Raw genomic sequence first — 10,052 nt, forward strand, 5'->3', positions numbered from 1 at the left:
TCTCCATCTCCTGACCTCGTGATCTGCCCACCTCGGCCTCCCAAAGTGTTGGGATTACAGACATGAGCCACCGCGCCCAGCCTGGCTCTGAGTTTTGACCTGACAATTCCCTGAGGGACTGGTGCATCAGATAAGCTTTTTTACAACGCCTTCAGGCTAGAGTGGTTTTTCCAGGTGACATCTGTCAAAAGCATTCAAAGACATAAACTACACACAGCTGTCTGGATCAAGGTATGGTGAATAGTGCAGGGGCTGGTGGGTGGCATACAGAATCAAACATCTGGAAAGAAGGAAGTTGAGGCAGAAGTTTCTTGGGAATTAATGGTTTTGAAGGGCTACTGCATATACCGGAGAACCCAGAGTGCAATATGCATGCACAAGGCTGGAAACATGCTCATAAAAAATGATGGAACTCTAGGCTTGCACCTTTGGCTGATTTTTGGACTCTGTGCAAGCAGGAGGTAAAGACTAAGTCAGAGTCTAGGACAGCCTAGCTAAGCATTGAAGGAATCCCTCAGCTCAGATCCAATCTGCAAAGACTAAGAGAGTTTTTTGGTTTTGGTTTCTTTTTGGACCCAGCTATTAAGGCACATCTCTGAAATAACTGCTAAAATAAGAGAAGAGACTTCAGTGACCACACAAGACAAGGAATATAGTGTTTGCAAATATAATTTGGAAAAGTCACTAAACAATTGGATGATGGCAAACATCTATAATCAACAACAGCAAACACTGGGGAGGAGGGAGAATCAGCTTTTCACATTATAATATTCCAAATATCCCCCTTTATTTTATGTATTTATTTATATATTTTTTTGAGATGGAGTCTCACTTTGTCGCCCAGGATGGAGTCCAATGGTATGATCTTGGCTCACTGCAACCTCTGCCTCCCATGTTCAAGCCTACTTTCTCTTTGCCTCAGCCTCCCATATAGCTGGGATTACAGGCACGCCCGACCACACCTGGCTAATTTTTGTATTTTTAGTAGAGGCGGGTTTCACCATGTTGGCCTGACTGGTCTCGAACTCCTGACCTGAAGTGATCCGCAGGCCTTGGTCTCCCAATGTGTTGGGATTACAGGTGTGAGCCACCATACTCAGCCCAAATATCTGATTTTTCATAAAAAGAATTGTATGGCATACAGAGAAACAGGAAAGTATGGCTAGCCAATAGGAGTAAAGAAATTAATAGAAACCATCCTTGAGGAAGCCCAGACTTAATATAAAAGGTTTTAAATCACCTGACCTAAATATGCTCAAAGAGCTGAAGGAAATCAAGAACAAAGAACTAGAGAGAACCAAGAATATATAAACAAATAGAGAATATCAATACATAGATAGAAAATATAAAAAGAAATTCAAATAGAAATTCTAGAGTACGTGTTTAGGTCATAAGGGCTCCACCATCATGAATGAATTAAGGACCCTATACAAAGGGTTTGTGGGAGTGGATTTGCTCTCTCTTCTCCTTCCACCTTCCACTATGTGAGGATGCAGCAAAAAGGCCCACACAAGATGTTGGTGCTTTGTTCTTGGACTTCCCAGGCTTCAATACTCTGAGAAACAAATTTCTGTCCTTTATAAATTAGCCAGTCTGTAGTATTTTATTATAGAAGCATAAAACAAACTAAGATACCTCTTCTTACCACTTCTATTCAGTAATGTAATGAAGGTTCTAACTAATGCAAGAAGGCAATTTTTTAAGAAGGAGAAGGAAGATAAATTGCACCCAGATTGATAAGAAATAGTAAAACTATCTTTATTCACAGATGACATGATCAAAATTGTAGTAAACTCTAAGGAATTCCCCCAAATACTACCAGAACTAATAAATGAGTTTAATAAGGCTACAAGACACAGATCAGTATATGAATGTCAACTGTATTTAGCAATGAACAATCTGAATATCAAATTAAGAAAACAATATGTTCACAATATTATCAAAAACAATAAAGAGCTGCGCACAGTGGCAAATACTTATAGTCCCTGCTATGTGGAGGATGGGGCAGGAGGATCACTTGAGCACAGGAGTCGAGGTTATAGTACACTATGATCACACCTGAATAGTGAATAGCCACTGTACTCCAGCCTGGGCAAAAGAATAAGACCCCATCTCAAAAAAAAAAAAAGAATATAACAGGAATAAATTTAATAAAAGAAGTGTAAGACTTACACACTGAAAACTCCAAAAGACTGCTCAAATTATAGATCTAAAGAAACTGAGAGATCATTCCAGGTTCATGGACAGGAAAACTCAGCACTGTTATCAATTTGCTATCCCTGTCAAAATCCAAGATTTTTTACGAAACTTACAGGCTGATTGTAAAGTTTACATAGAAATGCATATAACTTAGAGTAGCAAAACAATTTTGAAAAGAACAACATTGGAGGACTTATACTATTCAATTTCAAAACTTTATAAAGCCACAGTAATCAAAACAGTATGGTACTAGCATAAAGATATATAGATTAATGAAACAGAATAGAGGTCAATCAATAAGGCCTCCTATATATAGTGAATTAATTTTCAGTTAAAGTGCCAGGCCAATTCAACTAAAAAAAGACAGTCTTCTCAACAAATGGTGCTGAAACAATTGAATAGTTTGACAGTCTGACATTTTCCTAGAAGGTTAAATTTAACATGCAACTCAGCAATTCCACTCCTAGCTATTTCTCCTAGAGAATTGAAAACAGATGTCTACAGAAAGAATTGTGGACATTAATGCTGTGTAGCAGCATTAATCATAAGAACCAAAGCTAGAAAAAAAAAAATCCAAATACCCACCAACTGGTGAAAGGATAAACAAGGCAGGTGTGGTGGCTCACGCCTGTAATCCCAGCACTTTCAAAGGCCAAGGCAGATGGATCACCTGAGGTCAGGAGTTTGAGCCCAGCCTGGCCAACATGCTGAAACCCTGTTTCTACTAAAAACACAAAAATAGCCAGGCGTGGTGGCAAGCGCTTGTAATCCCAACTATTCCAGAGGCTGAGGCAGGAGAAGGCTTGAATCTGGGAGGCGGAGGCTGCAGTGAGGCAAAATCACGCCACTGCACTCCAGCCTGGGAGACACAGCAAGACTCTGTCTCAAAAAAAATGAAGATAAAGAAAATTTGATATCTATATAAGAGAATACTACTCAGCAATATAAAGAAACAATTGAGCTCAGGAGGTCGACGCCGCAGTGAGCCAAGATCACAATGCTGCACTCCAGCCTGGGAAACAGAGAACCTATTTCAAAATAAAAAAAAAATATATATATATATGTGTGTGTGTGTGTGTATACATATATATATATATAATCACACCAAGAATGAACCTTAAAAACAGGCTAAATTTAAAAAGTCATATTCAAAGGTCTACATATTGCATGATTCTTTCAGGAATTAAGTCACCATTTTCCCCAATCACAAAAGAAGGATGTATCAAGCAGATATTATTATTATTTTTGCGACAGAGTCTCGCTCCATTGCTCAGGCTGGAGTGCAGTGGTGTGATCTCAGTTCACTGCAAGCTCTGCCTCCCAGATTCACGCCATTCTCCTGCCTTAGCCTCCTGAGTAGCTGAGACTACAGGCGCCTGCCACCACGCCTGGCTAATTTTTTCTATTTTTAGTAAAGATGGGGTTTCACCGTGTTAGCCAGGATGGTCTCGAACTCCTGACCTCGTGATCCACCCATCTCGGCCTCCCAAAGTGCTGGGATTACAGGTGTGAGCCACCGCGCCCAGCAGGACATGGTTTTTACGTGCATGAATTACTGTAACAAGATGCCAGGCAAAGCAAGGACTACACACACACACACCTACTTGCATTTGAGAGCCTGTCATGTGAAATGTGCTCATGTTCAGTACTCTGGACAATATACCTAGGTGTCTAAAATGAGACCTTGGGTTTAAGAAACAGGCTACGTTACCCGAGATAAGCTATATAGTTTTCTTTTAAACATCTGTTTCTATATCAGTATTTCACTGTAAACCATAAAAAAAAAAAGTCTATAAATAATAAGTTCTGCATTAGGGTAACTGCAGATGTTCAAAGTTTGCAGTTGCCATTCAAGAGAGCAAAAATGTAACAAAAATTTTTGTTGCTGAATATCTTGAGCCCCCATGTCTACTAATGGCAGAACACTGACATTTCATCCATTTAAGGGAATTGTCTTGACTTAAAGCAGTTTTAGGAAAGTTAGTTTATCAAATTCAAGAAGATCTAAATTTCCAAAGGGCTTAACTCATGTCAGCACTAAGGAGGGGTGTCCTTACTGTCTGGTCCATACTGTCTGAACTTGGTCCTTGCTGCCTGCTGCTTCTAAGATCCCAGTTTCAGAAATGTGGTCTTGCCGTCAGCCTCTCAGCACTTCATGTTCATGCTCACGTTCATGGTCCTGCTACAGATGTCAGAGATCCATTGTCTAACATCCTTATCTAAGCCACAGGCTTCTTCCTAACTATGGCCCCTCAGCACCTTTGCTCTTCCCTCACACTTAGGGGCTTTCCCTGGACTTCCCTATGTGGGATCCTGTGAGGGGAGCTTTTCTCTGTAAGTTTCATAACCCCTGTTCACTATAAGGTAGTTCATTTTTCTCACATAATACAAAGCGTAGAGGAGAGCAGATGCTGGCACTGACTTAACAGCTCAATAATGTTAGAACTCTAGGTTGGTATTATTGACCCTTAGTGGTCACAGATGGCTGCAGTAGCTCTGATCATCACACAACCACATTCAAACCTAAGCATGATGCAGGCAGGTGCAGTGGCTCACACCAGTGATCCCAGCACTCTGGGAGCCCAAGGTAGAAGGATGCCTGAGCCCAGGAGTTCAAGACTAGCCTGGACAACATAGCAAGACTCCATCTCCAAAACAGAAAAAAATTAGCCAGACATGGTGGTGTGTGCCTAAAGTCCAAGCTATCTGGGAAGCTGAGGTAGGAGGATCACTTGAGTTGGGGAGGTCAAGGCAGCAGTGAGCCATGACCACGCCCCTGCACTCCAGCCTGTGTGACAAAGCGAGACTCTGGGGTGGGGAAGAAAAGAAACCTTCTCCCTACCGCTGCTCCTTACATCTCATTAATCAAATCTGGTCACATGCCTACCCCTAGACAAAACCTAGGGTAACTTCCTGAGATCCATACCTCAACAAAATCAAGGTTCTCCTAGCAAGGGGATATTTGGGTAGGCAAGTAACTACCTGCCACAGCACCTACCTGTCTTTAGCCAGAGCATTCTTCAAGTCTTTCACTGCTGCGGGGCCACGATGTACACAAACTCCCTAGAAGCTTTGTGGTCTCAGGTTATGCCCTGGGGAAAAAATGCAAATCAACCATCCCCTAATCCTGCATTTAATCCATACAGGTAGTCCCAACCATGTCCATGACAGAGTGTGCACATGGACCTCTTCTCCAGCACTCAGCACTCTGACTGGTTTCATTTCCTCACATCTTACTGCTTGCTAGTAACTCTTCTTGGGTGGAAAAAAAGACATGGTTTAATATGCATCTTTCTCTAGTCCATTGCATATAATTTGATGAGACCAGCTGGTTGGGGAGACCCTAACCCAGCAGCACTAGAGGCATTAAAGACACATACTCATAAATACCAAGGTGTGAAGTGGAAAATCAGGGGTCTCACAGCCTTCAGACATGAGAGCCCCAGAGATTTACCCACATATTTATTAACAGCAAGCCAGTCATTAGTATTGTTTCTATAGATATTCGATTAACTACAAGTATCCCTTATGGGAAACGAAGGGATGGGCTGAATTAAAGGAATAGGTTGGGCTAGTTAACTGCAGCAGGAGCATGTCCTTAAGGCACAGATCACTCATGCTATTGTTTGTGGCTTAAGAATGCCTTTAAGTGGTTTTCCGCCCTGGGAGGGCCAGGTCTTCCTTGCCCTCATTGGTAAACCCACAACCTTCCAGCGTGGGCGTTACAGCCATCAAGAACAGGTCACAGCGCTGCAGATTTTGTTTACGGCCAGATTTTGGAGGGCTTGTTCCCAAACAATAACTCATTGTTCTCCGCTCTCCAGGTTTACCTCTTCAAATTTATGCAGAACTCCAAAAAAAAAACATTTTCTCTGTATCTCCTTCTGACATTTTCAGCCAATTTTGGCCTCAAAGCTAAGAATATATTGCTTGGTCATTGCCGAGTTTGTCCTTCCTTCCATGGGGCAGTTAGCTAAGACTTTTAGCCTAATTCTCATGATGGAACAACTTCAAAGAAAAGGGAAAACAAAGTGCTTTATTAAAATGTACCATTATGGTCAGAACTCCAATAGTGTGGAAGGCAGTGTGTGCATAGGAAACAGGGAAGTATATGTGAACTCTATACTTTCTACTCAGTTTTGCTTTGAACCTAAAACTGCTCTAGAAATTAAGGTTTATTACTTTAAAAAATGCTTTATTGTTCCAGTTCTGTACCAGGCCCTGTGACAGAGATCATATGTATTGTAGGGTCCAAGTAATGTGGGATGCCTCCCTCACCTAACCAGCTTTCTCTGCTCCTCTGCTTGAAATTGAAAACAGTCCCACACAACTCTGAGCCTCATCAGACTCCCAATGAAAATTTCTCAAGTCCAGGGTCAGGAGTGCTGCTCATCGGAGGCCACTTGGTGTTTTCTTTTTTCTTTTCTTTTCTTTTTTTTGAGACGGAGTCTCGCTCTGTCGCCCGGGCTGGAGTGCAGTGGCCGGATCTCAGCTCACTGCAAGCTCCGCCTCCCGGGTTGACAGCATTCTCCTGCCTCAGCCTCCCGAGTAGCTGGGACTACAGGCGCCCGCCACCTCGCCCGGCTAGTTTTTTATATTTTTTAGTAGAGACGGGGTTTCACCATGTTAGTCAGGATGGTCTCGATCTCCTGACCTCGTGATCCGCCCGCCTCGGCCTCCCAAAGTGCTGGGATTACAGGCTTGAGCCACCGCGCCCGGCCTGGTGTTTTTCTTTAAATGGCAGGAATGGAACAGAGCTTGTCAGTCCTTGCCAAGTTTTTTTCCCTAATGCTGATTATTTCAGATAACTGTTACTTCCTTTCTCCCCTCCTTCCTTACTAGTGGAACCCTGATTCTATTCAGCCTGGCAATCAGTCCTGCCAGGACCACACTTTCCAGGCTTCCTTGGTCTAAAGTAGTCTGTGATAGTTCCAAGGGATTACACATAAAGGAGTCACTAGGTGGCATTTCTTGAGAAAACTAAATGAGTTCAACCATAAAAACGTCTCTTCTGCCTTTTCCATCTTCATGCTTGGAAAAATGACGTGGCCAGTTATAGCAGTCAGTTGTTAGAGGTAACCTTGAGAATGGAAACCATGTGTTAGGGCTGGAAGAAAAGGTAGAAACAATCTAGGACCATCAGTCATGAAGCTTCCGTATCACTGGGGTACCTCATTTTTACCCGGTTTTCTCATGTTACCAGTTCAGTGCAGTTACACCAACCCCACATGCTTACTTATGGATAGTTTTTAAGTCAAACTAAAATAAGTTATGGGTTTCTATCAAGAAGTAGGATTTCAGAATCCCAAAGGGTCTGATGCTTCCTTCAGGTCACCCATTCAACCAGCAAACAAAACACTGCTCAGGGTCAAGATTGATGACCAGTCCTAAAAGGGCCCAACTCCTTTCCCAGTCCTCACAGGACCCCAACAACAGAATGCAAAGTAGGAAACAAAATGGGGGGAGAGCAAGGAACCTGGAAAATTATTAGTTCAACAGAGTAGGAAAAAGACTAGCTGATGTGACTCAAATATTTCAATAAAAATGATTAGAGATCAATTTAGAATACTTTAAGTGAAACGAGAAATACTTTAATAAGAGTCTTGCTCTGTGATCCAGGCTGGAGTGCAATAGCGCAATCTCCAGTCACTGCAACCTCCACCTCCCTGGTTCAAGCAGTTCTCTTACCTCAGCCTCACAAGTAGCTGGGTTTACACGTGCCCACCACCATGCCCAGCTATTTTTTATTTTTAATAAGACGGGGGGAGGGTTTCATCATGTTGGCCAGGCTGGTCTCGAACCGCTGACCTCAGGTGATCCGCCTTGCCTTGGCTTCCCAAAGTGTTGTGATTACAGGTGTGAACCACTATGCCAAACAGAAATACTCATTTTGAAATCACCCCTAATCCTATCACACCTCATTTCCTTGCTCTTTTCCTACACATCTTCACCTAAATCAGTGCACATGAAATTGATGCAGTTTTGCCACAACTTAAATCTTTCAAGAACTGTACCATGTAAGGTACCTTAAACATACCCAACCATCTCAATTCATAAAAGAAATTTAAAGCCCCAAGTATGAGAACATCCCTAGAATCCGCTTCCTTCCTTCCACTGGAACCAGGGGCTGGGCAGCAGAGGGGCAGGATGGGAAATTCCACCGAATTTCCTTTCAGCCTTCTCACCCCTGGAGCCTTTTAAATATTACTGCTCATGATCAGGCAAGGGTGGTTCACGCCTGTAATCCCAGCACTTTGGAAGGCCACAGCGGGTGCATCACTTGAGGCCAGGAGTTCAAGACCAGCCTGGCCAACATAGCAGAACCCCATCTCTAATAAAAATTTAGAAAATTACCTAAATCCCATCTACTCCACCCAGGAGGTAGAGGTTGCAGCAGTGAGCTGAGAGATCACACCACTGCACTCTAGCCTGGGAAACAGAGGGAGACTCTGTCTCAAAAAAAGAAAAAAAAAAAAAAATTAAATACACTACTGTTCAAAATAGTTGGAAAAAGATGGCATGCTAATGCACAAATTCCAGTCTCATTCCTAGAATAAATGCTTGAACTAGTGAAACGAGAGATAAGAGTTTTTACAAGGTAGTGTCTGCCTGAGCAGACTCAAACAGTAATTACTCAAGTAAAGAAAGGAGGCTGTTCTGGCCAGCACTTTGGGAGGTAAAGGTCAGAGGATAATCAGGAGTTCAAGACCAGTCTGGGCAACATGGTGAAACTCTCTCTACAAGAATAAAATTAGCCAGGCATGGTTGTGTGCACCTGTAGTCCCAGTTACTAGGAAGCTCGAGTCTGGGAGGTCAAGGCTTGCAGCAAGCTGTGATCGTTTCACTACACTGCAGCATGGGTGACAGAGTGAGACCATCTCAAAACAAAACAAAAGGAGGGTGATCCTGAGCAGTTAAGTGTCTGTACAAAGTCACACAAGTGTTTACAAGAGCTGGAAATAGCTCGCATTAGCTTTATTAATACATCTGTAAATGATCATCCAATCATCAAATTATTGCTAATGAGAAATAAAACTAAGAACAAATCATAGTAATTACAAATGAAAAATGCATCTAATACTGCAAGGATGAGGATAAGGATGACTTAAAAACCGCAAGTTTTGATGTAATGTTTTTATTGAAAAGATGTGTAACAAAACATGTTAACACCATTACCCTGTCAAGGAAATCATTTTCATTTTATTGACCTTCCAGTTCTTGTACATATTAAACAGACAAATCACTGTTACATACCATAATGAGCAGTAGCTCAATTACGCATTCCCACACCATGCTATTCCATCCCAACAGCCCCAAATTTTAAATCCAGAAAACAAACCTAGAAACGTGGCAAGATAAGTATTTACAGTGTAGAAAAACAGCAGTATTTCAAGTTCTGTTAAATTCTTTCCTTCAGACATAATGTAGACATCAAGACAACAGAAACCTGAGCAAAAACAAAACCATGCTTTCTAAACTTTCCAGTGACCCCAAAAGGGAGAGAGACACCAGCAACTAAGTATACTTCAGAAGTCTCAAATTCTCATTAGTTGACTTTCAGTTATCAATGTCAGCACCATGCTGCAGTTTATAAATCACTAATGCAAACACTGCTCTTTGGTATTCTTGTAATGTTTTCATTTGAGAAAACCTGCAGAAAGAACTCTGCTTACACCAAAGCAAAGTAGCAAGGAAACAGGTTACCGTTGAATAATAAGGCCCTAAGAAAGGCAGCAGGTCGTATAGTTACCTCCTTGTGGGCAAAATCCCTGCCCTAAAACTATGCAACCTACTACCTCTTCCTAGGAACCCATTTTTTTTTTTCTTGCTGGTCTTCTACTTGGCAGATGCAC

The 10,052-nt window shown here is 42.1% G+C and overlaps 1 protein-coding gene across 1 annotated transcript in view; it reads right to left on the reverse strand.

Moving 5' to 3' along the window:
• Positions 1–5,665, reverse strand: part of ZNF169 (zinc finger protein 169) — a 99,996-nt gene extending 94,331 nt beyond the window's left edge. Inside the window, exon 1 of the mRNA XM_017847082.1 lies at positions 5,198–5,665. The gene's annotated coding sequence lies outside the window, so the exon portion shown is untranslated. The remainder of the gene's footprint in view (positions 1–5,197) is intronic.
• Between the last annotated feature and the right edge of the window lie 4,387 nt (positions 5,666–10,052).

This window comes from Rhinopithecus bieti, unplaced genomic scaffold (genome assembly GCF_001698545.2).
Source record: "Rhinopithecus bieti isolate Rb0 unplaced genomic scaffold, ASM169854v2 scaffold_29034, whole genome shotgun sequence".
In the NCBI taxonomy this organism is placed as follows: Eukaryota; Metazoa; Chordata; class Mammalia; order Primates; family Cercopithecidae; genus Rhinopithecus; species Rhinopithecus bieti.